Consider the following 27,958-nt stretch of genomic DNA (forward strand, 5'->3'; position numbering starts at 1 on the left):
AAGCAGACTCTGCTGAGTACAGAGCTCAATGTGGTCAATCTCATGACCTTGAGATCACCTGAGTTGAAATTAAGAGTCGGATGCTTAACACTCCTTCAACTGAGCCACACAGGTGCCCCTCATTCTAGTCTTTTTATTAAGCATGTTAACATGATTGGAATCACACTGTATATATAATTTTTATCCATTTTCCCCCTGATAATATATCATGATTATTTTTATGGTCACAAAAATACTGTATATGAGGAACACCTGGATGGCTCAGTTGAAGGAGTGTGCAACTCTCAATCTTGGAGTCAAAAATCATATGCTCTTTCGACTGAGCCAGTAAAGTGCCCCTTGGCCTCCTTGTTCTTACCAATTGGTCATCTCTTCTCTGTGGAGTGGAGAGTGTGAGAGAAGGGAACATAGGAAGAGATTGTAATTTCTTTCCTCCACCCTAGCTGGTACTGTTTCGTCAAGAGCCCAACCTATGTTCTGATCTTGTCCTAATCTCTTAAATTCTTTTCCCTGGAAACAGTGCGCTATAGAAAAATCTTTGGATTCTGGAGTTAGAGAGAATGGGATTCAAGTCCCAGTTCTGGTACTTACCTAGCTGAGTGATCTTGGACAAAAGTTCTTCGATGTGTCTGAACCTCAGGTTCTGTATCTGTGAAATGGGCACAATAATAGAGATATAGTGAGGATTAGATAAAAGAAACAACGTGAAGCATAGGGTCTCATGTATATGATGTATTTAATGAATGTTAGTCCTTCTATATTCTTTTTTTTCTTATGAAGGGCCTAGATTGGGCCTGGAGTTACTATCTCAGATGAGGCACTGGAATCACATTCTCATGACTGGAGTATGATTTAATGTGACAAGAAGGACATATTTTTTCCAGGCCCTTGTACATTTTGTTCCTTAGCCGAGGACAGTGACTCTCAAACTTTACCAGGTACCAGAATTGCTTGGAGGACTTGTTAAAACAACTATTGGTGGGCCTGGTTATCTAGAATTTCTGATTCTGTTGGTCTGGGGAAGGGTCTGGGAACTTGTATTTCTAACAAGTTCTCAGTTGATGCTGTTGCTGCTGGTCTGGAAACATATTTTGAGAAGTGCTGGTCTAAAACATTATATTAATCTTCCTATCCTTCTGGCTAATTCCTATTTATCCTTTAGGCCCCAGCTTTGATTTTATCACCTTTAGAAAGTCTTTCTTTAATGCTTTATTTTTTAAGTTATTTCTATACCCAACATGGGGCGCAAGCTCACAACCCCAAAATCAACTCACATGCTCTACCAACTGAGCTAGCCAGGTGTCCCTAGAAAGTCAGTCTTTCTTTCTTTCTTTTCTTTTTTAAGATTTTATTTATTTGATAGAGAGAATGAACATGAGCAGGGGGAGGGGCAGAGGGAGAGGGACAAGCAGACTCTCCACTGAGCAGGGACCCAACATGGGTCTCCATCTCAGGACCCCAAGATCATGACCTGAGCTGAAGTTAGTTAATTGACTGAGCTACCCGGGCACTGCCCTAGAAAGTCTTTCTTAAACCTAAAGTCCAAATGAAGCACTTATCCTCTGTCTTTTCAAAGGTCCCTAGGCTTGCCAGCTCATAAGACTCACCACAATGTTATGTCATTGTCTTACTACTTTTCTATATCTCCCCCAATAGATTGTAATTACTTTGGGACAGTGACTATGTCTGTTTTATTCATGGTTGTATTTCCAGGACCTTGCTCAGTATCCAGTACATGAATGAATGAGCTGGACCCTGGGTAATTGGAAGCAGTCTGGAGACTCATGAGGGTGAGTGAGATAGGTAAAGAGAATAAGTTCTAGTGGCCAGTGGTCAGGCAAGTCTAGGAATTCAGTGCCAGGGAGATAAACAGAGCAATGCAGGAGTTATAGGTACAGGAACTGGACCTTAGGGGCTTGGTCCACCCTCTGGGGTATGGAGAACAGGGCAGCACCCAGTATCATAGAAACTGAGCAAGGACTTAAGACTCAATTTCCGATTAAGACGATTGATCTATAGATGGATATAGAGGACATCATGTGAAATGAAATAAGTCAAATGGAGAAATACAAATTCTATATGATCTCTCTTACATGGGGAATCTAAAAAAAACAACAAAAACCCCTCAAGTTTGTAGATACAAAGAACAGATTAGTGGTTACTTGGAGGTGGGGGTAGGGTGGGAGAAATGGGTAAAGGTGGTCAAAAGATAGAAAGAAAAAAACGTATATATAATATGTGGCCATGAGTGGACATTGTTATCTGGAATTTGGAACTTCCTATTGTTCTGGATAAAAGATATTTGTGATGTCTTTTTGTGTTTAACATCATTTGAGAGAATATTCATTTAAATATAAAATATTCATTTAAATATTTTAAAATTTGTAGTATTTGGCATTTTCATTTTCTGCTGTATACACAGAGTGACACAAAATAGATACCCCATTAAACCATGGAGTTCCCAAAAAAGATGCTTGATCCAAGAAACAAGATTTAAAAACATTAGCAGTCCCATTCATGTTTGATGGCCTAAATATATGGTCTATTTGGTGACTATTTCACTTACACTTGAAAGGAAGGTATCTTCCGTTGTTGAATGGTGTGTTCTATAAATGTCAATTAGGCTAAGTTAATTGACAGAGTTGTTCAGCTCTTTGATGTCCTTACTGTTTTTGTTCACTTGTTCTGTCATTATTTGAGTGACAAGTATTTATAACTCCAGATATAATTATAGATTTGTCTTTCTTCTTTCAGTTCAATTAGTTTTGCTTCATGTATTTTGAAGCTATGTTAGCTGCAGACATACCAAGGATTGTTATGTGTTTTTAACAAATTGATCACTTTATCACTATGAAATGTTCCTCTGTTCTGAGCTATACTCTATCTGATATTAATATAGTCTCTCTGGATTCTTTTCCTTTTCTAAGATTTTATTTATTTATTTGAGAGAGAGAGAGGGAGGGAGAGTGGATAAGTGGGTGAGGAGCAGAGGGAGAGGGAGAAGCGGACTCCCCAGCTGAACAGGCAGCCCAATATGGGGCTCAATACCGGGACCCGAGTTGCAGGCAGATGCTTACTTGACTGAGCCACCCAGAAGCCTCTCTGTGTTTCTTTTTTAAAAAAAGCTTTATTGAATGGCACTTGGGTGGCTCAGTCAGTTAAGTGTCTGACTCTTGGGCTGAGGTCATGATCTCAGGATCGAGAGATGGAGCCTGCATAGGGCTCTGTGGTCAGCAGGGACTGTGCCCAAGATTCTTTCTCTCTGCTCCTCCACCCAGTGCACTCTCTCTCAAATAAATCTTTTAAAAAAAACCCAGATCTTTTGAGATATAGTTCATATACTACACAACTACCCACTTAAAATGTACGGTTGATGTTTTTTAGTGTATTTAGATTGTGCAATCATCAATAAAACCTAATTTTAGGACATTCCATTGTCCAACTTTCTTTGGTTAGTGTTTTATGGTATAATGTTTTTACCTTTAATTTTCTCTTTTTTTTTTTTCAAAGATTTCATTTATTTATTCTTGAGAGCCACACAGAGAGAGGCACAGACATAGGCAGAGGGAGAAGCAGGCTCCCTGCGGGGAGCTCAGTGTGGGACTTGATCCCAGGACCGTGGGATCACGACCTGAGCCAAAGACAGACACTCAACCCCTGAGTCACCCAGGTGCCCTACTTCTGACTTACTTTAAAAAGTTTTATTGAGATACATCCTTTTACTTATAATCATTGTGTCCTTTTATTTATTAATTTATTTTTAAAAATATTTTGTTTTGAAGTAATCTCTGCACCTAATGTGAGGCTTGAACTCACAGCCCTGAAACTGTGAGAAACTGAGCATAGGACTTATAGAAACTGAGCTCAGGAGTTGCAAGCTCCACCAAATAAGTCAGCCAGGTGGCCCTGTATCCTTATATTTAAAGCGAGTTTCTTATAGGCACCACACAGTGAGAATTGTGTCTTGCTTTTTCATCAAGTGTGATAATCTCTATCCTTTAAGTACATTGGTAATTTGCATTTAATGTAATGCTCGATATGTTGTATTTTAATCTACCAATAAGCCATTCATTTCTTATTTGTCCCATTTGCTTTGCTCATTTTCCCCTGTCTTTTCCTGTTTCCTTTTGGATTGAGTATTTTATTTCCACAATAAGCTTCTTATCTATATCTTTTTTCTTTGGCTTACTTTTCAGTGGTTGCTATAAGATTTACAATATCCATCTTTAATTTAGAAGTCTATTTTCAAGTAGTTTTATATTGCTTCATGTATAATATTAGAAACTTGTAACAGCATACTTCCATTTTCCACCTTTTGTCATTTGTGCTACCATTGTCATACATTTTACTTCTACATGTATTATAAACTCTACAACTTGTGGAGTTTTTTTGCTTTAAATAGTTAATTATCTTTTATAAGAATTAAAACATGAAAGAAAAAAGCCTTTTATATTTACCCACATATTTACCATTTTTGGCACTCTTCATTCTTTGTCAATCTAAGTTTCTATCTGGTATAATTTTCCTTTTGCTTGAACAATATTTGTTAATTAATTAATTAATTAATTAAGCTCTACACCTAATGTGGGGCTTGAACTCACGACTCTGAGATCAAGAGTCTCACACTCCCAACTGAGCCAACCAGGCACCCCTCCCTCTACTTTTAATATTTTATTATCACCTTTTTTTCCAGAAATTTGATTATGATATGCCTTGCTTTTTTGTTTTTTTAAATGTGTATGTGTGTATGTGTGGGGGATGTCTCTGTGTGGTGTATTTATCCTGCATGGGGGTTTGTTGGGATTCTTGGATCTATGGGTTTAGAGTCTTTATTAAATTTTGGAAAATTTCAGTAAGTTTTCCATTTAATTTTTTTCTGTGACTCCCCCACTTTTCCCTCTTGTAGTCCTATTATATATATATGTTAGACTACTTGCTGTTATAGGTCATTGAGACTCTGTTCAGTTTTTTCTAGCCTTTTTCTCTCTGTGTGCTTAGTTTAGATACATTTCAATATTATGTCTCCAAGGTTGCTGATCTTTTCTTCTGCACTGTCTAATCTTTTTTAAAAACATTTATGTATTGGGAAGCCTGGGTGGCTCAGCGGTTTAGTGCTGCCTTCAGCCCAGGGCGTGATCCTGGAGACCCGGGATGGAGTCCCATGTCACATGGAGCCTGCTTCTCCCTCTGCCTGTGTCTCTGCCTCTCTCTTTGCATGTCTCTCATGAATAAATAAATAAAATCTAAAAAAAAAAAACCCACATTTATTTATATATATTTAAGATTTTTAATTTTATTTACTTGAGAAAGAGAGAGGAGTAGGGAAGAGGGGCAGAGGGAGAGGGAGAAGCAGACTCCCTGCTGAGTAGGGAGACCCATTTGATTAGATCCCAGAACCCCGAGATCATCACCTGAACCAAAAGGAGATGCTCAACTGACTGAGCCACCCACATGCCCCTATTTATTTATTTTAGAGAGAGCAAGTGGAGGTGGGGGGGTGGTTTAGGACAGAGAAAGAGAGAATCACAACCAGACTCCCTGCTGAGTACAGAGGCCTATGTGGGGCTCAATCTCATAACCCTGACATCATGACCTGAGCTGAAATCAAAAGTTGGACGCTTAACAGACTGAGCCACCCAGGTGCCCCTTTTGTTAATCCCTTTCAGTAAATTTTATTTCAGACATTATATTTTTCATCTCTAGAATTTCCATTTGGTTTTGTTTTTATCTTCCATTTCTCTGTGCATTAGGTTCATTCTTCTTTTAAATACTTTAACATAGCTATAATGGTTGTTTCAGCATATATTTTTGGCAATTCCATTACCATTGTTATTTCTAAATTTTTAAAAAAGATTTTATTTATTTATTCATGCGAGACATAGGTAGAGGGAGGAGAAGCAGGCTCCATGCAAGGAACCCGATGCAGGACTCGATTCCGGAAATACAGGATCAGGCCTGAGTGAAAGGCAAATGCTCAACTGTTGAGCCACCCAGACATCCCTCTAAATTGTTTTTAACTGACTGATTTTTCTCCTTGTCATGGTTCAATTTTTTAAAAGATTTTATTTTTTTAAAGTTATTTCTGCACCCAACATGGGGCTTGAACCCACAACCATGAGATCAAGAGTCACCCACTCTACTTATCGAGCCAGCCACAAGGCCCATAGTTTAATCATTTTTATTAGTTTATTTAAAATATATGATTGGATGTTGGACAATTTGACATTTGTTGAGTATAGGAGTTTTCTTTCTTCCTTTAAAGAATGTTGACCTTTGATTTGGTAGGAGTTGAATTATTAGAAGATCAGTTTGGGGCAGCCCCAGTGGTGCAGCGTTTTAGTGCTGCCTGCAGCCCAGGGTGTGATCCTGGAGACCCAGGATCAAGTCCCATGTCAGGCTCCCTGCATGGAGCCTGCTTCTCCCTCTGCCCGTGTCTCTGCCTCTCTCTCTGTGTGTCTCTCATGAAAAAATAAATAAAATCTCTTTTTTTTAAAAAAAGATCAGTTTGATCTTCTTGAAGCTTATTTTATTTATCTATTTATTTTTTATTTATTTATTTATTTATTTATTTATTTATTTATTTATTTATTTTGAGAGAGAGAGAGCGTGCACAGTCATGTAAGTGGCAGGGGGAAGGGATAGAGGGAGAGGAAAAGAGAGTCTTAAGCAGGCTCCATGCCCAGTGCAGAGTCCAGCAGGTCTTGATTTCACTACCCTGAGATTATGAGATGGAGCTGAAATCAAGTTCGATGCTTAATTGACTGAGCCACCCAAGTACCGCTTGAAGCTTAAAGTTTTGTTATTGTAGGTCTAGAGTAGCTTTTATTCTTAGACTAATGTCCTGTTAGTGAGATGTGACCTTTTTGGGATCTTCACTGAGTGTCTCAGGTGCTCAATGAAGTTTCTGTACTCTGATCAGAACTCGAATGTGTCTCAGATTTAGGTAAACTCTGGTAATTTTTCAGATGGCATCCACTGATTATAATTTCCCAGGATGTTGTGAGGATTAACTTAAATAATGCATATAAAGAATATTGCAGGGCAGCCCTGGTGGCGCAGCAGTTTTGGCGCCGCCTGCAGCCCCAGGCGTGATCCTGGAGACCCTCGATCAAGTCCCACGTCGGGCTCTCTGCAAGGTGCCTGCTTCTCCTTCTGCCTGTGTCTCTGCCTCTCTCTCTCTGTGTCTCTATGAATAAATAAATTAAAAATCTTTAAAAAAAGAATATTGCAGGAGATTATGATTAGGAAGGGATGCATGAATGGACATCTGGAGTGCTGGCTATATATATACATATGTATATATATATATTTTAAAGTTTTTATTTATTTATTCATGAGAGACACAGAGAGAGGCAGAGACATAAGCAGAGCAAGAAGCAGACTCTCCACAGGGAGCCTGATGTGGGACTCCATCCTGGGACCCTGGGATCATGCCCTGAGCCCAAGGCACATGCTCAACTGCTGACCCATCCAGGCATCCCACTGGCAATATATTTTTTGATCTGAGTCATGGCCACATTTCACAACTATTTGTTAAACTGAACATATTCTGGGTAAATGTTACATATCACAATAAAAATTTAAATGAAGAATGTAACAAAATGCTGACATACAAAAAAGATGCTGACATACAGTTGTCACTTAATAAATATTAGTCACCCTGATAAAATCAGATAAGATATGTAAAACACCTGGTACAGAATCCAGTGCACAGTGGATTCAGGATTGTTTCCTGTACACAAACTTTTTATGCAAGTATGACTTACATAAGGACAAGTATAACTTACATAAAGACAAGTATAACCTACATAAAGATAAGTATAACCTACATAAAGACAAATACACAGCTCAATGAATTTTTCCCAACATGGATACACCCAAGAAACCAGCAACTATGTCAAGAAATAGAACTGAATTGTTGTTAATGTAAAAGGATATGGAATGGAATTTTTCTACGGCCTCAAAATTTTGGCTAAATCCTCAAAGTTGGTAATAAGGGTAAGTACCCTTCCCTTGCTAAAGAATGTCATTATACATACCTTCAGGACTTCCTAAAAGATGAAAGAGTGGGTCCTGAGACTATCATTTGCTGTCCGCTTCCAGCCTCATAGGAAGCTAGAATTTCAAAGGTGGTGTATTTCAGAATCTGCCCATTATGACGTGATGTGAATATCTGATGGGCTGACAAGTAATCACAGCACCTGTGACTTCCATGGAGCCAGAGCTGCAGGCTAAGAGAGTTTTTGGAGAAGCCTGATATACAGACCCAGAAGTTTTAGCTGGAGGATAGTGGTGGTGTTAGGGGTGGCTCTAGTGAAACAGACGTTGGTTATTTTCTTCTTGCTTGGAGAATTCTGAAAGTAGAAGGCAAGCTAGAGCAGCTCTTGATGGAGGGGCAAGGAGAGTGGGCAACCGTTTGGCGAGGCCAGGATAGGTGAGCTCCTTGGCCACGTGGACTCTGTGGTAAACGGTTGGCCCTGAGCTGCCTTGAAGGGATCCTGTCCCACAGGGCTATCTGCCAAGACTCTAGTAGCATGACAGAGTGGGGGTTCTCTCCAGAGGTCGCATCACAATAAATTAGCCAGAGAGCACATCACCCACCTCAGGGAACCGTGCACTACAAAGATACCACAGGACCCTCTGAAGAACCCACAAACGCTTCTCTTCTAAAGACCCAGCATTTGAAACACTCACACTGTCTCCCGCTGAGCCACACTGCAGGAGGGGCGCGCATTCAGGCGAGCTGGGCCACCAGCTTCTCGCTCTGCCCACCGCACTGGCAGCCTGTGGAAGGAGGAGGTGGAGTTGTCCAGCGCTGTCTCCTCCCCGCCGCGCAGCTGGAGCCAGGTCCTCGATCACAGCGCTCAGCCTGCTGGGCCACTATACCGCGTGCCGCCCTCCCAGCGGCGAGGCGGTGGAGTGAGGGCCGCGCAGGCGCAGGCGCAGGCGCAGGCACGCGCGCAGCCTTGGCGCAGGCGCGCGACTCACTCCCTCAGGTGCGGGAGGCCGGGAAGCGAGGTTTCCGGTTCCCAGCGACCCGCAGAGGCGGCGGCGGCGGCAGAGCGGCGGCGGAGCGGGGTGGTGTAGGTAAGCGAGGGACCCAAGTCCCATTCTGAGGGCAGCGGCATCGTCCCGCCGTGTGCCGGGCGCACCGCGTGTCACCTGGGCCGTGTTGCACGCGGCTGTGTGAGCGATGGTGGTGGGCAGAGCCAGTCACGCGCCGCTTGGGCCCTCTTTGACGGTGGCCCTGGGGCCAATATGTGTGTGCGCTTTGGTTCCCTTTCTGTGGGAAAAACGAACTTCCGGGCAGCATGGGATACTCCGTAAAACTTCGGGGAGCCGCGGGTGGCTGTAGGCTTGCGGTGTCCCAGGCTTGCCCGAAGCGCCAACGCCCTGGGGTCGCAATGCCTTCCCGCCAACGGGGGACCGTAGGTGGCGGTGACCTGCCCTCGCAAAGAAGCCTTCTCTACGGAGCCGAGGGCGAGGGCGTGCCCTGGGGTGCCTGCCCTCCTCTGTGGAGACGGCCGCCTGTCACCGCCCACCCTTGGGTGCGGGCCGACCCCCCTGCTTCCCGGGAGGGGTTCCCCGGCCAGGTGCGGCCCAGCGCTGTACTGGGCCTGAAAAAAGAAAGAAAAGAGAAAACGACCTAACGCTTGAACGTCGTCCACTATTAGTCAAGAGATCACAAACTGTACCAGAGGAAGGTTGCGAGACCTCTCCCTTCCCCTCGCCCAGGAGAGGTGGGCGAGGTCGTGAGGTCGCGCGCGAGAGAAATGGCTGACCACACGTGCCGCCGTCTTCCCCAGGGAGGGTCCTCCAGCGGTGGTCAGGTCGGAGCTGAGGGACCGGGAGAAGTCTTCAATTGGATGTGAGGCGTTTGTCGATTTACTATGGACTGGATTTTTTTTTTTTTTTTTAAAGGGCTCCGGGTCGGGATGCCTCTGTGGCTCAGCGGTCGAACATCTGCCTTCAGCTCAGGGCCTGATCCTGGGGTCCTGGAATCAAGTCCCACATCGGGCTCCCGGCATGGAGCCTGCTTCTCCCTCCGCCTCTGTCTCTGCCTCTCTCTGTGTGTCTCTCACGAATAAATAAACACAATCTTTAAAAAAAAAAAAAAAAGGGCCCCAGGTGAAGCTATTCATGTAACCATTGGAAACCCTGGAAAACTTCCAAGATCTTGCTGGGATGTTGGTTGTCCAGGGGCTTAAAAAGGCAAGTTAAAAGACATTGTTAGGAGGCAAAGCCATTTCCTGTTTCTACCTCTTGAATGCAGTCCAGTGTGTGTGTGTGTGTGTGTGTGTGTGTGTGTGTGTGTGTACCCTATGCTTCAGCTGGGGTGTGACAGAGTGTGAATGTCTCCTCCTCTATAAGGTGCATTTTTCCAGAGATTAGAACTCACTGGGTCCTGCCTCTCTTGTGAGGACAGCCCTAGGTAAATGCCAGATTCTCTCTCCTTTTGCATTATCAATACTGAAGTATTCAGTTTGTGAAGCTTTTCCTGATGACACTGTTTAAAAACCTATAGTTCTTCCACTAGTTGCTTGCTTCATTCATTCATTCATTCATTCATTCATGAGAGACACAGGCAGAGGGAGAAGCAGGCTACCTCTGGGAGCCTGATGCAGGACTCAATCCCAGGACCCCAGGATCACAACCTGAGCCACCCAGGTGCCCCACTAGTTAAGTTGTAAATTCATGCTTTCCATATAGCAAAGGCATCCTGGGCCCCTTTGTAATAGATGGTGCAATTATATTAATCAGCAGTACATGTACAGGTTAGTGATAGCATGATGCCAATATTGGTATTTTTATATTTATAAATATATATATTTGTATTTATCTCAGAATTTGTAAAATAAAACCCATGGAAACTACATTTATTATATTTCAATAGAAAAAATTAAATTCATTGTGTATCGTTCCTCTGGTCATTCCTGGTGTGGGTTGTCCATTGGAATTCAGTCCCCTCTGTCAGGAAATGGGGGCTAGTGGTCATGGTGGTCGCTTGGAGTCACCAGGTCCACCCTCTTCAGTATCTGTCTACTTTGTTTAGCACTCAAGAATGAGCTTCAGGGCTACTGATTTAATCAGTTTTTAATTTTCTTTCTCAACTCTGGAGGGATGTGCTTGGTCCCTTCCATGCAGAGAGATGGGCCTCTTCACAGGGAAGGCATGGGAGATAGGTGGAAGAGATAAGAGAGGACAGGAGCCTGTCCAGGAATTGATGGAACAAGAGGAAGGGTTTGTGACAAGAGTGTCAAGGAGACAGAGGTATAGAGAAAAGATTTGGAAAGAGGATCAAGACAGGTACATGAAACTTCTTTTTTTAAAGATTTATTTATTTATTTATTCAGAGAGAGCGAAAGAGACACAGGCTGAGGGAGAAGCAGGCTCCATGCAGGAAGCCCGAGGTGGGACTTGATCCGGGGTCTCCAGGATCACACGCCGGGCTGCAGGCGGTGCTAAACTGCTGCGCCACCGGGGCTGCCTGGTACATGAAACTTTTGATTGAAAATGGTATTACATTGACTAAAACACTGAGAACTTAAAGAGTACAGTGTTGAAAATTTGTATTGTAATCACAATTACAAATCTTCCTGAAAGATCTCTATAGGTGGCCAGTAAAAGAGCATATATTTTTGATCACTACATTCTGTGTTCTCAAAGGTTTGTTTCCTGATTTTTTTCTGTGAACTTTGGGATTTGCCCTATTTGGATCCTATAGCTGTATGATAAAGTAGAAGGAATTTTTTAAAGGTTTTGGAGTCAGACAGATGAGTTATCTGTCTACTATTATTAATTGCAAACTTGAGCCCATTACATAATCTCTCTAAACCTTAATTTCTCCATATATAGCTATCTACCTAAGGTAGGATTATTAAACAATTAAAAAAATAAAATAGACTGCTTAAGACACCCTGCATAGTACTGGCACATAGCAAGTGCTCAATAATAAAATTGTTAATAGTGTGTATAGTATTCCATTGTGTTAAATTATCATAATTAGTTCTGTAGGTGTAGTTTTGGACATTTCTAAGGTTTCTAAGTTTTATTTGTCTGAACTATTCAAAACTACTACCATAAAAACTTTTGCCTATTAAGGTTAAAAAAAAAACTTTTGCCTAGAATGCAGGTTTCCTTAGTGCTATATTCTTAGAAGTGAAATGATAGGTCAAAGGTGTAAACAGCTTTATAGCCTGCTGGTTGGTGCTTAAAGGCATTGGACCAATTTGAAGTGCAAATGCAATACCTGGGTGTATTTATTTCCAGGGTCTGGTCAATAGTGATACTTTAAAAATATTTAGATTTGTGGGGATTCCTGGGTAGCTCAGCAGTTTAGTGCCTGCCTTCGACCCAGGGCATGCTCCTGGAGTCCCAGGATTGAGTCCCACATCGGGCTCCCTGCATGGAGCCTGCTTCTCCCTCTGCCTGTGTCTCTGCCTCTCTCTCTCTCTCTCTGTCATGAATAAATAAAACCTTTAAGATAAATAAAATAAAAATATTTAAATTTGTGATGAGTGATAAGATCATGTCTTTTATATAAGATTCAAATCTTCATGCTTTTTATGAGCTTTTTCAGTTATATTTGCCTTGCATAATTTTCAACAGTCTGTTATTTGTGGTAGAGTCCTATTCCATTTCATTGTGCTGAAGTTCTTGTATGGATCTTTCTTAAAATATATCTATCTTATAATAGAAAATGCATTTTATTTTTCTTTACTACTCATAAATTTATCTATAGTGTGTTAAAATGAAAATTTAGAAATATTTGGTTTTCTAACACATCTGCAGCTTTAAAGTGTTAACAGTGGGTATTAAAGACTTACTATTAGTCCATTTGCCAAGATCTATTACCTAGTGTTTTATATGTGTTATTTATTTGTACAGTAGGTGTTTATGGTCTGGTATTTTGAGTCTGTTTCTGGGATCTTGAGTCTACTTTATTTGTCATTTTTTCCTTCTTTTTTTTTAAGATTATTTATTTGAGAGCATCATTTTTTTCTGATTATAGCCTCATATCAAACAGATTTCCTAATTATGATATAGCTATTTAAATGGTCATTCATATTCTTGCTAGGTTTTTTTTTTTAAAGATTTATTTATTTAAGAGAGAGAGCATGCATGCATAAGCAGGTGGGGGGGGGCAGAGGGAAAAGGAGAAGCAGACTTCTCCCAATGCAAGATCATTCCAGAATTCTTGGATCATGACCTGAGCCAAAGGCAGATGCTTAACTGACTGAGCCACCCAGGTGCCCCCATATTCTTGCTAGTTTTATTTTATTAAAATTCACCATGGAGTTTTGGTTTTTTGGAATATGATATAAATTGATATCTCTTGTAATCTGTATGCAACCAACCATTGGGTGAATGTTCATCCTATTTTTGTTTATCTGTACTAATTTTTTCTATAGTGAACATCAGTAACAATATAAATTTAAAAATGAGAAAAATATGATATAAAGGGTCTTTAGTGGTAATGAAATGCAAGAGGGCAGCATCATTGTAATTTCATAACTAAGCATTGATTGAAATAGGCAGAGAAATGTGGGTCATTGTCTCACTGGTTTCTTTACATAGATTTACCAAGCTGTCCTGTTTGTTGAGGGCAGGAACATTTTATGTTCTCAAAGAACCACGTTAAGACTTGCAAGACCAGGAATACCCTTGGCACAATATAAGTAGTTTGTTTAAATTTGCTAAACACATAATAGTGTTACCTTGATATTTTTTCCTCTTTTGTGCTAGTAATGATTGGCATAAATTAAATAAAAGGAGTGATTCTTGTCTGATTTCTGTTTTTGATTGAAATGAGATGACTTTAGGGCACCTGGGTGGCTCTGTCGGTTAATCATCTGCCTTCCACTCAGGTTATGATCTCAGGGTCCTGGGATGGAGCTCCATGTCAGGGAGCCTGCTGGTCCCTTTCCTTCTCCCCTTCCCACCCCCTCACTTGCGCTTTCTTGTGCATTCTCTCTCTCTCTTTTTAAAGATTTTATTTATTCATGAGAGACAGAGAGAGAGAGAGAGAGAGAGAGGCAGAGACAGAGGGAGAAACAGCCTCCATGCAGGAAAGCCTGATATGGGACTTGATCCCGGGTCTCCAGGATCACGCCCTGGGCTGAAGGCGGCGCTAAACCACTGGGCCACATGGGCTGCCTTCCTTCTTTCTTTCAAATAAGTAAATACAATCTTTTTTTTAAAAAAGGTTTTATTTATTCATGAGAGACACAGAGAGAAAGAAAGAGAGAGACAGAGACAGACAGACAGACACAGGCAGAGGGAGAAGCAGGCTCCATGCAGGGAGCCTGATGTGGAACTTGATCCCGGGTCTCCAGGATCACGCCCTGGGCCGAAGGCAGATGCTCAACCACTGAGCCACCCAGGTGTCCCTAAATAAATAAAATATTTTTTAAAAAATGAGCTGACTTTGCTTCCAGATATGATAGAGTTTAATAGGGAGTGGATTTACCCTCCAGCCTTAAACAGCTAGAACACTGGACAAAATATATAACAGTTATTGGAATGTGGAAGGCAGGTAGAACAAATCTGTGATCCCTGAGAGAAGGAAAACAAATAAGGTGAGTTTTACAATTGACCCAGTATACTGCCTGGATGGACTCAGTGCAGGGAAAAGCAACTAATGCTCCAGGCTCTAAATATAAATTGGAGTTGGCAGAGGTTAATGCAGCTAGAACTTATGGGGCTAAGTAAAGAGAGGAGGGAACTGCACAAAGAGAGAGAGCTCTGGATATTTACAGAGAGATCCCCTTAAGTCTTTGGTTGGTTGAAGAGGAAACTACTGAGGCCATGAAAGGATTACCACAAACTGTACATTAAACAATTCCTGGAGCTCACATGAAACTGGGAATAGTTTGTGCTCCAGCAGCCAGAGTGGAAGGATCTCATAATTTCCAAGGCATTGGGTAGACATTTCAGAAAGGTATTTCTTTAGTAAGTAGTAAGGCTAAATTAGCCCTAGACTAAATTAATTAAAGGCTGCTCTGGTGTTGAAGGAGGCTTTGAAAAGATCAAACTGATTCTAAGTGACATGACTACACCAGAACACAATCCAAAATTAATTGAGAAAATTTAACACAATCTAGCACCCCAGGGATAAAATTTATAGTGTCAGGCATCCAATGAAAAACATTATCAGGAGGTACCTGGGTGGCTCAGTAGTTGAGTGTCTGCCTTTGGCTCAGGTGGTGATCCCAGGGTCCTGGGATAGAGCCAGGGCTCCCTGCTCAGTGGGGAGTGTGCTTCTCCCTCTTCCCTAGCCCACCTCCTCACTTGTGCATGCACATGTACTCTCCCTCTCAAATAAAAATAAGTAAAGTCTTTTTTTAAAAGCAGTTTTCAAAACAGAAAAGGGACAATTATACAAAGAAGAACAAAGGTAAGATTGAGAGTAAAGTTCTAATTAGAAACTATTATCTCTGTAACTACTTATACATTTCCTATTTGTCATTCCATTTAATAGGATATAAATAATAGTTCTTCTTAAATGTATGTATCTATGTACATATCTCTTTATTAATTTTGGAGAAGGTGAGGGAATCTTAAGCAGCTCTACACTCAGTATGGAGCCTCTTATGGGGTTGGATCTCACAACTCTGAGATCATTACCTGAGCTGAAATCAAGAGTTGACTGCTTAACTGACTGAACCACCCAGGCACACCAGTTTTTCCTAAATAAAAAAAAAAGTGTTTTCCTTTCATTTGTGATTTTTCTTATAAAATTCATCTAACTTTGAATTTTGTTAAATATTTCATAAAACCAAATATTGATGATTTCTATAGTTTTCGTGGGTTTTTTGAATATTTTAATTATTTTTTTAACAGAGAGAGCTCAGGTAGGCAGTGTGGCAGGCAGAGGGAGAGCAAGAAGCAGACTCTCCACTGAGCAGGGAGCCTGATCCCAAGATCCCAGGACCTGGATCCCAGGACCCCAAGATCATGACCTGAGCTGAAGGCAGATGCTTATCCGACTGAGCCACCCAGGTGCCCCTATAGTTTTTATTTCTATAGTTTCACATTCTATTTTTTTATTTACCTTAAATTTTCTCTTTACTACTTTTATTTTGATTTTCTCCATTTCTTTTTTTTTTTTTTTAAAGATTTTATGTATTCATTTGAGAGAGAGAGAGAGAGAGCACATAGAGGAGAGAACATGAGCAGGGGGAGGGTCAGGGAGAGGGAGAACAGGCTCCCTGCTGAGCAGAGAGCCCAGGGGTCTTGATCCAGGGACCCTGGCATCACTTCTTGAGCCAAAACAGACATTTAACCAACTGAGCCACCTAGGCACCCCTCTCCTTTTCTTTTTTCTTTTCTTTTCTTTTTAGATTTTATTTATTTATTTGACGCAGAGAGGGAGACAGAGAGAGAAAGAGTACAAGCAGGGGTTGCAGCATAAGAAGGAGAAGCAGGCTTCTCAGCAGAGAGTCTGACTCGGGACTTGATCCAGGACCCTGGATCATGACCTGAGCTGAAGGCAGATGCTTAACCAACTGAGCCACCCAGGTGCCCCTCCATTTCTTTTTGAAAAATTTTTTATGAAATCAGTTTAATAATTGCTTGTTTTCTAATTCTTTTTAAGATTATTTGTTTTTATTTTAAGTAAACTACGTACTCAGCATGGGGCTTGAACTTATAATCCTGAGATCAAGAGTCACATGCTCTGTTGACTGAGCCAGCCAGGTACCTGTCTGTTTTTTTTCTGAAGTCAATATAAGAATTCATGGTCATGTTTTTTTGTTTTTGGACCTGCATTCTTTTTTTTTAGGTAACTATTTCAGCAGATCCTTATTGAACAACCACCTTAGGTCAGGGACTATGACAAGTACTCATTTCAATACCATATTTGTGTATACCTATATATGAAGAGAATCATGATACGCATTATATTTCTTATGTGTTTTTGTGGTCAGAAACATGTTTTCCACCTATATTGAGATATAATTGGCAAATAATATTGTGTAAGGTGTATAATGGGATGATTTGATACACATAAGTATTTTGGAATGATTACCACAATAAGGTTAGTTAACACATCTATCATCTTACATAATTACCATTCAGGGACTCAGGAATCATGACCTGAGCCAAAGGCGGATGCTTAACTGACTAAGCCACCCAGGTGCCCCTCTCTCCTTCATTTCTAAAGGACAGCTTTGCTAGGTAAAGTATTTTTGGTTGGCAGTTTTTTTCTTCTAGCACTTTGAATATATCATCCCACTTTCTCCTTGCCCTCACAGTTTCTTCTGAGAAATCCACTGATAGCCTTATGGGAGTTCCCTTTTATGTGAGGTTTTTGTGTTTTTTTTTTTTTTTTGTCTCGATGCTTTTAAAATTTTCACTTTGCCTTTGAATTTAGAATGTTTTATTATAATATGTCTTGAATAAAATATTTTTGAGTTGAAATATTTTGGGAACCTATGATCTTCATGAACTTGTATGCCCATCTCTCCTAATATCCAGTAAATTCTCAGTCTTTATTTAGTTAAGTAAACTGTCTGCCCCTTTTGCCCCCTTTTCTTTTTTCTGGGACTCCAACAATGCACAGAATGTTTTCCTTAGTGCTGTTCCATAGTTCCCCTAAGCTTTCTTCATTATTTTTCATTCTTTTTTCCTTTGTTCTCCTCTGGATAATTTCTTTCTTTTTTTTTTTAATTTTTATTTATTTTAAGTAATCTTCTACACCCAACATGGGGCTTAATTCACAACCCTGAGATCAAGAGTCACATGCTCTTCTGATTGACCCAGCCAGGTGCCCTTCCTCTATATAATTTCAAATGATCTATCTTCTACTTCACATATTCATTTTGTTTGATCCAGCATGCTGTTAATGCCTTCTATTGTGTTTTTCATTTCATACATTGTATTCTTCACCTCTAGAATTTCTGTTTGTTCTTTTCTGTGACTTCTATCTCTGTTAAACTTCTCATTTCTCATGTATTATTTTCCTGATTTTGTTGAATTGTCTTTCTGTGTTTTCTTATAATTCACTGAACTTCCTTAAAACAACTATATTGAATTCTTTATTGGACAACTCATAGTTCTCTATTTCTCTGGGGTCAGTTACTAGAAAATTACTGTGATTCTTCGCTAGTATTATGTTACCTTGATTTTTTTAAATGTTTCCTAAAGTCTCACATTACTGTCTCCACATTTGAAGAAATAGTTACCTTAAGCCTTTACTGACTGGCTTTGGGAGAGACATACCTTTGTCAACCCTGTTAAGGATTCTGAGGCTTTCTCAGATCTTTACTATGGGTATTCCTGCTTCACTTTTCTTGGTCCCTCTGGGGAGTGGGTGGGGTTCTTAACATTGTATGCAAAGCCAGGCTGGGTGCTGACTCTTTGCTTTCCCTAGGGTGGTGCTAAATGCTTAAATTTGTTTACTTTCACCTAATCCTGCAGGGCTTGGCCAGCTTTCTGTGTGTGCTCACTGGTTCTCTGCAAAGGCTCACTCTCATTGCCCTTCAGGACACACACAGGGAGCTGGCCATGGGATGTGGGTATGTGGGTGAGGCATGTAGAGCTTGTGGGTCCCTATGGGCCAGTTGGGGGATCCTCAGGTCAGGCATCCCCAGGGGTTCATACATGGGCTTCTTAATTGAATACATGACACAGTTAATAAAATCTCTGTCCTTTGATGCTCTTTAAGAATGCTGTCTGCTAGTCTACTAGCCACTCTTTGGCTCACCCCACCCCCATCATGCAGTACTCCTCAGTTTTCTGAATAGGTGAGAAAGAAGTCCCCTTGGCACCATCATGGACAACTAGGGATGCTTGGCACTTACCCATTCTCACTTTTCTCTGCGGGAAAAATCATGGTCTGAGTAGGTCACTCTTGGCACTGAGATGTGCTCTCTTAGGGAGGGGTGACACGGGTAAAGTTCTATAAACTGTTTCCTTTTACTGTCTTCGATGTGTCCCACATCAGATAATGTTTTTGCTCCATCAGTGTGCTGGAACTTTTCCATTGGGTTCCTGGGCTTCCACAAAGACACTCTTGTCCATGAGTGATTGTTAGCCAGTGTTCTTTAGGGATAAGATGATGGAAAACTCTTACTTCACCATTTTGATGACTTCACTATGTATGTCGTGGTCAGAAACTTTTGAAAGCATTATATTCAGCCTACATAGGTGCTTAACACATCAAAGAAAGAACAGACCCAAGAATTCAGAAAGCATAAATTGTGGAAATTTAGTGTTATTGTTGTTGCCAGTTGTTCTTCATAATTTAGTAGGCCCTGGGGGGCCTCTTGGTTATTTTAAAGAAGACTTAATTCAGAGGTGCTGAACCTCACTCAAACTTACATAAGCTAAAAAGAGACACAAGACTACATGTTTCACAGAACTTAAGATCTAGAGAGAGCCTCATGAGGTACCAGACTGGATTCCGGAAAGCCACCAGAAACCAAACTGTCTCTTCCTCTTTACCTTTCTCTTTGAAGCCCCATGGTCTTTTATTTATTTTTTCACCGAGAGGGTGCTTTATTCTTTTCTTTCCTTTGCTTTTTTTGTCTGATCAGCCTCTCATCCTTCCTCTTAAGTATCCATATAGACTGACTAGAATGGCTATATCCAATTCCAAATTTCCACAAAAGACAATCTGATCAGCCCAGCTTGGCCAAGTGTCTATCCTTGGACCAATCAAATGTGACCAGGAGAGTGAAATCAATAGGAACATACCTGTGAGAATTACCCCATAGGAAAGGGCAGTTCGCAGAGGAGAATCCCAAAAGAAGTCTCTTATAACCATATATCATTGATGATCATTGCAAGGACTCATCAACAAGAGAAAGATCACTACAAAATAATTAGTAACTGCCTTATTCTGAGAAAGGATATGAAGCAGCTAATTCTTAAAGAATGTACAGGTGCAGACTTTAATATAATAAGCATGGAAAATACATAAATAAGTATTAAAATGCTTTAACCTAGAATCATTAAGAATTTCAAATGTGACTTAGTTTAAGTGGAAACTTGAACTGTTTCCACTATTGTTGTAAGTGGAAAGTTTTATTTGTAATGATTACGGATAAGCATGGAGATTTTAAAAAGTTTGACTGGTTTGTTTCTTTTTGCTTAAACGCAGTCTGGATTTTAGCCAAAATTACATTAGCAAGAAAATATGATAAAACAAGAACTAGTAAATCAATTTGAATGTAATCAGCAGAGGGACCTAGTTTTAGATATTTAAAATATCTTGGTCAATTGTAATGTTTTGGTTAACGAATTGTTGAAATTTCATAAGGAAATGAAACCCAGTTGTCTGGTTTTACCAGGTGTTCCTATCTATATGACTATAGCTAATTGTACCCTGTAGCATGGGTATTAAATGTTTTAAGCTACATATCTTGTTTCACTACTAACTGAGTAGGGGAAGTAAAATGAGGAACAAATTATTACTCTGGACAGGAAGCAATAGAAAGGCAAATCAACATTGTTCTTGACTTGGTCCTTTGCATTGTTTTTATATTTTTACTGGAAATGCTTTATAGCAATGCTCTTTTGGATCACCATTTAGTTGATCAGTAAATAGGTGTCTGATGTAGTGGAAGCCCCAGCTGGGACTGAATGTGTCTTTTCTGCTGGGGAAAGGCCCTATACCCTGAGTTAATTTGCATATGACTCAGGTGGCTAGGAAAGGGAGAGAGTGCTGACTTGGGGACTAGACTTCCCTCATTTGAGGAGAGGTGCTATATTCTCCAACAGGCATGGATGCATGTTCTTCTGTGCAATTATAATTAGAAAGTAGGAATGTTGAGGGTGGGGGATTAAGTAACAACAGGCTTCATTAAGTTGATCTGCCTGCAGTCCTGGGTGAAACGGGGCTTAGGGGTAGGCTTATCTTTGGGGATTGACAAATAATTGCAGTCTAGGCTCTTGGGTAGCCTGACGTCTTAAGTTTCTTTGTGACTGGATGTAAAAATTTGGAGAATTGGCTCTTCCTTGGGAAGAACCTCAAGAGGATAAAAAGCTGGGCTATTGCTAGCCTCACTTGAGTCCAGAGTTTGTCCTAAAGAGCCCAGCCCTGCAGGGATCAGCTATTTACTTTTCTCTAGAAAAAGAAACAGTTCAGGGATAGCTAGAGGGATGCTGCCAACAGACTCCAGGGAGGGAGAATGCAAGTAGTTGTAGTCAGACAGTGCAAACAATAATGTGAGAATTGGTGGCTCTTCCTTGTTGGGGTATCAGCAAGATCAGTAATGAAGACTCCAAGAATGGCTGTGCACATTAAGTGAGGTGGCAACAAGATGCTTGTACCTGTAGCTCTGCCCTCTCCCCTTTCTACAGGATCATCTCCATTCTATTTACAAACTGAAGATAGTATCTCTCATCTTTAAAAAAGTCTTCACTAGATCCTTCACCCCCCTTCAGCTGTCAGACCATCTCTTTGCCTTCCTTCCTAGAAAAACATCTCAAAAGAGTTACCTACACTCTACTTTTAATTCTTCATCTCCCTTAAGACTATTCTTTATCTTTAGGATGCTTTTGGCATTAAATAACAGGGATCCCTGGGTGGTGCAGCGGTTTGGCGCCTGCCTTTGGCCCAGGGCGCGATCCTGGAGACCCGGGATCAAATCCCACATCGGGCTCCCAGTGCATGGAGCCTGCTTCTCCCTCTGCCTTTGTCTCTGCCTCTCTCTCTGTGTGTGTGACTATCATAAAAAAAAGCAAAACTCTGGGGGCACCTGGGTGGCTCAGTTGGTTGGCCATCCAGCTCTTGGTTTTGGCTCAGATGGTGATCTTGAGGATTGTGGGATTGGGCCCCACATGGGGCTCTGGTTGTCATTCTCCCTCTGCAACTCCTGCTGTGCATTCTCCCTCTCTCTCTCCCTCTCTCAAATAAATAAATAAATAAATAAATAAATAAATAAATAAAGTCTTTTAAAAAATACAGAAAACTCTGAATCAGTTGGGGATTTATAAGTTGAAATAACAAGAACCCTACAGAGCAGGCTTCACGCATGAGTTCTAGCTCTGCTTTGTGGCAATTCTCTTGAGTCTGTTCTCTTTGGCATTGGCTTTATCCTCAGGCTGGTATCAAGATGGTTTCTACAGAACTAGGTGTCAAATGCAGAAATGACAGTAGCCAATGGAAAAAGAGAAGCTGTCTTTTCTTTATGTTTCTTTTTAAGGAAAAAGAGACCTCTACAGAAATCCTCCAACAAATTTCCCCTCACGTTTTGTTAGAATTAGATCACATGGCCATTCCTAAGCATATCGTTAGAGGAAAGTAGATTATAGTAGTTGGCTTTGACCAGTCAGGATTTACATTGGAGCTGGCCATAGGATGCTGTTTGAAGGAAGAAAGGGAAAACAAATTCTGGTGAAGTATTTAACATATGAGTTGAACTTTTGTCCCCAGCACTACACTGGGATGGAACTGCACAAGGCACCAAATTCCAGTGAGCATTTCTTTGTCGTCATCTTATTCCACCTTTTAGCAATGTTTCACTACTTGTGTACACTTTAGTTTCTCCTACATCACATTCTCTTGGTTTTTCTATTCTCTCTAGTTGTTTTTTCTTGGTCTTCTGTGTACACAGGATTGTAAAACAAGACTCGTTCTACTTTGTCTTCAGCTTTATCTTCTCAACACAATCAGATGATTCTGGTATTTCAAAATAAGGAATGAGACAATTAGCCAGGACTTGCAAAGGAGGTGGCAAAGAGTGGGTTTCATGTCCATTAGCTGATTTTAAAAATCTATCTTATAAAAGAGATTGAAGAGACCAAAGTGCATAGGAAATTGGAGAGAAAGTTACTTTAGAGATCTGCAATATACATTTTCCCCCACAGTGGGGAAGCAGTGGGGATGCTTGCTCTTCTCTGCCAGTTTAGTGAAAGCGGCTTTATTGAGGAGTATTTGGAGAGTGAGGACACAGAGGACTGGAGTCTGACTATGGCTAGCTAGCTCTTCTGATGGCACGGTAAAGAGATGATGCTGTCTTAGGGATGGCTGCTCTCTCAGAGTCTTAGTCAAATGAGCTTCAGAGCTTCCCATAGACATCATATAGTACACACATGGGAGTTTTCCCGCCCAAGATTGCCACATGGTGAAAAACAAGCCCTGGAGATATACTATTAGATTCTGGGGTGGTGAGGGGATAATTTTGAGTGACTAGCCCTAGGAGATGTATTTAGTTACAACGAGGGAACTACCATTACCAGATTTCCCAAGATTATGGAGCTCTGAAAAAGCCATAAAATAGTCCCACGAGGGGATCCCTGGGTGGCCCAGTGGTTTAGCACCTGCCTTCGGCCCAGGGTGTGATCCTGGAGTCCCAGGATTGAGTCCCACATCAGGCTCCCTGTTTGGAGCCTGTTTCTCCCTCTGCCTGTGTCTCTGCCTCTCTCTCTCTCTCTCTCTCTCTGTCTTTCATGAATAAATAAATAAAATCTAAAAAAAAAAATAGTCCCATGAGATTAAGAATAAGCTCTAAATACCTGCCAAACCTAAGTAACTTCTTTAGTTCATATGTCAGTTAAGATCTTTCCTGCCACATACCTTTCCCCCCTCACCATTTTGTTTCAATCCTGAGAAAGCAGAAGCAGAGAAAGGAGACTGAAGGTTTTAGGCAAGAGAAACAAAGAGCCCCTTCTATCCTTTTCCCACCAGAGGCAGCCAGGTTGGAGCACCCTCAAACTGGGGGGTGGTGGAGAAGCTTTAACTCTTCATCAGTTTGGAAGTTATTACTTTGGACTTCTTGTAATACTTACTGAAATGAAACTGTGTTTGTGTGTATATGTATGTGTGTGTCTGACCAAAGGTAACTTGATGGATTTTTATTATTGAAGAATGTCTAGAAAAGTCACAAAATTACCTTTAATTTTATTTAAGGAACAGGGAATAATGAGTTCCACCGAGGGGATGAGTTGAACAGGTAGTGGAGAAAGAATAAAGCAGTTTTCTGATCATACCAAATGCATTGCCCTTGTTCAATGTGTCATTAAGATAGACTTTTTCTTCTTCTGTCCAACCTTTAAATGAGGTTGTGCCCAAGACCTGTCTCAGGTCCTCTCCTCATCTTTGTCTATATTTTCTTGATATGTTGTCCTTTTCCATTTTCTGGCTTTGACCTACTTTATGCTGACTTGCAAATGTGTACCAAATGTGTACTTTTAGCCCAAAAACATTTTCTCTGAGTCCCAGAATCATGAATCCAGTGTACTGGCAACTCCACTTATTGCTAGTCTAATAGGCATCTTAACATGCCCCAGATTTCCCTGTCTCATCTCCACCATTTGTTTTTCTCCAGTTCCCTCCCATAATAATAAAGAGCATCAGCTATCAATCCATTGCTTAACTCCTAAATCTTAAGGTCACTTGGGATTTTTCCCTTTGTCCCCTATCAACCACCCCTTTTCAGTTCTACCTGAAGAGTATATCCCTAGTCCATCCTCTTCTTTCCATCTCTACTGTCATCCCCTTCTCCCAGTTACCATCAACTTCTCCTGGACTACTCCAAGCCCTCCTTCCTGGTCTCTCTTCTTCCACCCTATCCCTGTTTAGTCTGTTTTCTACATCACCAGAGTGAATTTTAGACATTTAAATCCAAGCATATCACTGCTCTGCTTGAATGTTCTATTTTTTTCCTAGTTCATAAAAATAAAATTCAAACTCTGAATTTTGGCCTACAGAAGCCATTATGATCTAGTCTTTGTCTTCCTTTTTTAAGTTCATATTGACCCCCCAACCCCCAGGATCCCTGGGTGGCTCAGTGGTTTAGTGCCTGCCTTTGGCCCAGGGCATGATCCTGGAGTCCTGGGATTGAATCCTGCATCAGGCTCCCTGCAAGGAGCCTGCTTCTCCCTCTGCCGTGTCTGTGCCTCTGTGTGTGTGTGTGTGTGTGTGTGTGTGTGTGTGTGTGTGTGTGTGATGAGTAAATAAATAACATCTTTAAAAAAAAAACATATTGACCAACCCCTCTTTGTTCACTGGGGTGCAGTCCCTCTTCCTTGAATGGCCCAGTCTTCTGCTTACCTCAGGGACTTTGTACTTCCTTTCCTTCTGCCTAGAATGTTCTTTTACTGATTCTAATAAGACTGGATCCCTCTCAACTTTCATGTCTCTGCTCCAATATCACCTCTTGGGGAAGTCTTTTCCTGAGCACCCTCTCTAAAGTAGCTCCTTCTAAGTCTTCTGTTAATCTCTGTCTAATCACCTTATTTCCTATATCCATGGCATTTATCACAAATATAAATGATTTTGTCTGTTTACTTTTCTTTTTTTTTTTTTTTAAAGATTTTATTTATATATTCTGGAGAGACACACAGAGAGAGGCAGAGACACCGGCAGAGGGAGAAGCAGGCTCCATTCAAGGAGCCTGATGTAGGACTCAATCTCGGGACTCCAGGATCACGCCCTGAGTCAAAGGCGGATGCTCAACTGCTGAGCCACCCAGGCATCCCTACTTATTTTATTTCCTATTTCTTTTACCAAAGTGGAAATTTCATGAAGACCGATACCTTTCCATTTTGTTCACACCAGTATTTTTGGCACCTAGAACAGTGCATGGCAGGTAGTAGGTGGTCAATAAATATTCAGTGAATAAATGAATGAAAAGGGGAACATCCAACAATGAGTAGGTGTCCTCTGAAGGAATCAGGTGGACCTGAGTTAGAAGAGCCCAGAGTGAAATTACAGGGGCCCTAAAGTTTGTTCAGAAGAGAAGATGTTGCTTCCAGGTGGCATTTTGTCCAGCTGACTGGGCTGTTCCCCCACTCCACTGTTTTACCTCGGAAGAGGGGTATAGTATCCTCATGGTCTGGAGAAGATAGATGTTAGCAGTAATTAGTTTTCTCTTTTCTGGAGCCAGAAGATGATAGAGAAGGAAACTTACTTAAGGCTTGGCAGCTTCTCAACAGAATCCTATTAGAATGGCAAAAAGGGCAACACTTTAAGCATTCTAGTCTGTAATGGCCAGACTGAGTAACAAATCCTTCAGTACAGAGAGCCGAGGTGAAGACTTGCCTCCTCAGGAACAGAGTACTTACCTCAACTGGAGCCTTCAAGAGCTTCTACAGCAGAAAACTTACTTAGTGTACACCCAACTAATAGAGGGTCCACGGTGACTTGGATAAGGTGCTATGAGTCATAGAAGTGATGAGAAATTCTGGGATACCATCCTATGTTCATAACTTTATTTTTTTTTAAGATTTTATTTATTTATTCATGAGACACACACACACACACACACACACACAGAGGCAGAGACACAGGCAGAGGGAGAAGCAGGCTCCATGCAGGGAGCCCGACGCAGGACTCGATCCCAGGTCTCCAGGATCACACCCCAGGCTGAAGGTGGCACTAAACTGTTGGGCCACCGGGGCTGCCCCTGTGTTCATAACTTTCATCTCCTCCTCCATAACCAAATTCAAATCACAAATAACAGATGACTAAATATTTATCAATATGGTATGGTGGAAAACACATGAGCATGTGGTCAGACATCTGATTTGAATTCTATCTCTGTCACTTACTGGCTTGATGATCTTGGGCAAATCATTTAAACTTTCTGAATCTTAATTTCTCCATTTAAGGAAAAATTTTTGCTAAGTTGTTCAGGATTAAGTGTCTGATACATGGATTAAGGGTCTGACAAATGATGATATTATGGTGGGAGATCTTTTGCTTATATCTCAATGTGCTAAAATACTTCATAGGCATAATAAAATGCAAAGCCTGTCTTATCTTTCTCTTCCCGTCTCTTTACTATACCTTGGAGGATCTGAGCTTTTTAGAGAAGCTGAATGTTGTAAAGCAAGAAGTTGATTTCAAGTGAATTTGAGTCAAGATTGACATCTAACATATCATAAGTGCATATTAAGACATGGAGGCACCTGTAATCTATGCTGGAAACAAAAGGCAATCTAATTCCAAGGGATAGGAAGATCAGGAAGTAGCAGGGTTATAAAGTGGCAGGTTGAATCATAATTTAAGAGATGAAATCTAAATAGAGGTATGACAATCTAGGCTCGTTCAATTTCTCAGTAGACAAATAGGAAACCACTTGTTTTCTAATCAAAAGGCCATGAGACTCTGTTAATTACTCCACATGTCATTTAGTTTCTTCAAGGCCTGTGTTTTCTAGCCCTTTACCAATGACATCTTACATATCCCCTCGAGCACTGGGTAATCGTTTGCCAGTTGGGACAATTGTACATAAATGTGTGTGGGGGTAGCAGTCATGTTTTGTCATAAGGATGAAGAAGCCAAAAGAGCCAGTCTGAGAAAAATAGTAAATCAGATGTTAAGAGAATGTTTCCTGGTTCATTCCCTGCCCTGGGACAGCCTAAGTGATCTCTGTGTATCTATAACAGTTTCCTTTTTCATACCTGTGTCAGTTTGAGTTGGGTTTTGTTACTTGTGACAGGAAGAGTATTTTTTTTCCATTTAAATAGCATTGTTTGTTCCATGTGAGTACCACTTTTATAACCATTGTTATTACTACTAGTGGGTATTTTTTTTTAGATTTTATTTATTCATGAGAGACACAGAAAGAGAGAGGCAGAGCTACAGTCAGAGGGAAGAAGCTCCCTGCATGGAACCTGATGTGGGACTCAATCCTGGGACTCCGGGATCATGCCCTGAGCCAAAGGCAGATGCTCAACTGCTGGACCACACAGGTGTCCCTATTACAAGTGTTTTTAAACACTTCTTGAAATGTGTTACAGAAGAGCTATCACATCCATTCTCTGAAAGAACACTCTTCTCAAAGTATCTTGTACAGAACAGGCAAGGGTCCTGAGTAATACATGACACAATGTACATAGCAGCAGCTCTCTGACAAAAACAATCATTATTATTATTACTATTGCTGTTGATACCACTCCTTGAGGATCATACTCAGCCTTATTGGGGGGCATTTCTGAAACTCAAATGTCAGTGCGGTCCTCAGAGATATTTGGGGAGGGTAGTAAATCCCAGCCTTAAATGAAA

At 41.0% G+C, this 27,958-nt stretch overlaps 1 protein-coding gene across 2 annotated transcripts in view; it reads left to right on the plus strand.

Annotated features, from left to right (window-relative positions):
* The first annotated feature begins 8,962 nt into the window (after positions 1 to 8,962).
* Positions 8,963 to 27,958, plus strand: part of KLHL6 (kelch like family member 6) — a 109,826-nt gene continuing 90,830 nt past the window's right edge. The window contains exons 1-2 of one of the 2 annotated variants that reach the window (XM_072752585.1): positions 8,978 to 9,087; positions 15,844 to 16,002. The gene's annotated coding sequence lies outside the window, so the exon portion shown is untranslated. Of the gene's footprint in view, positions 9,088 to 15,843; positions 16,003 to 27,958 lie in introns of both variants that reach the window. The other variant, XM_072752584.1, reaches the window with a different exon arrangement.

The sequence above is a fragment of the Vulpes vulpes genome, chromosome 3, assembly GCF_048418805.1.
Source record: "Vulpes vulpes isolate BD-2025 chromosome 3, VulVul3, whole genome shotgun sequence".
NCBI classification, from domain to species: Eukaryota; Metazoa; Chordata; class Mammalia; order Carnivora; family Canidae; genus Vulpes; species Vulpes vulpes.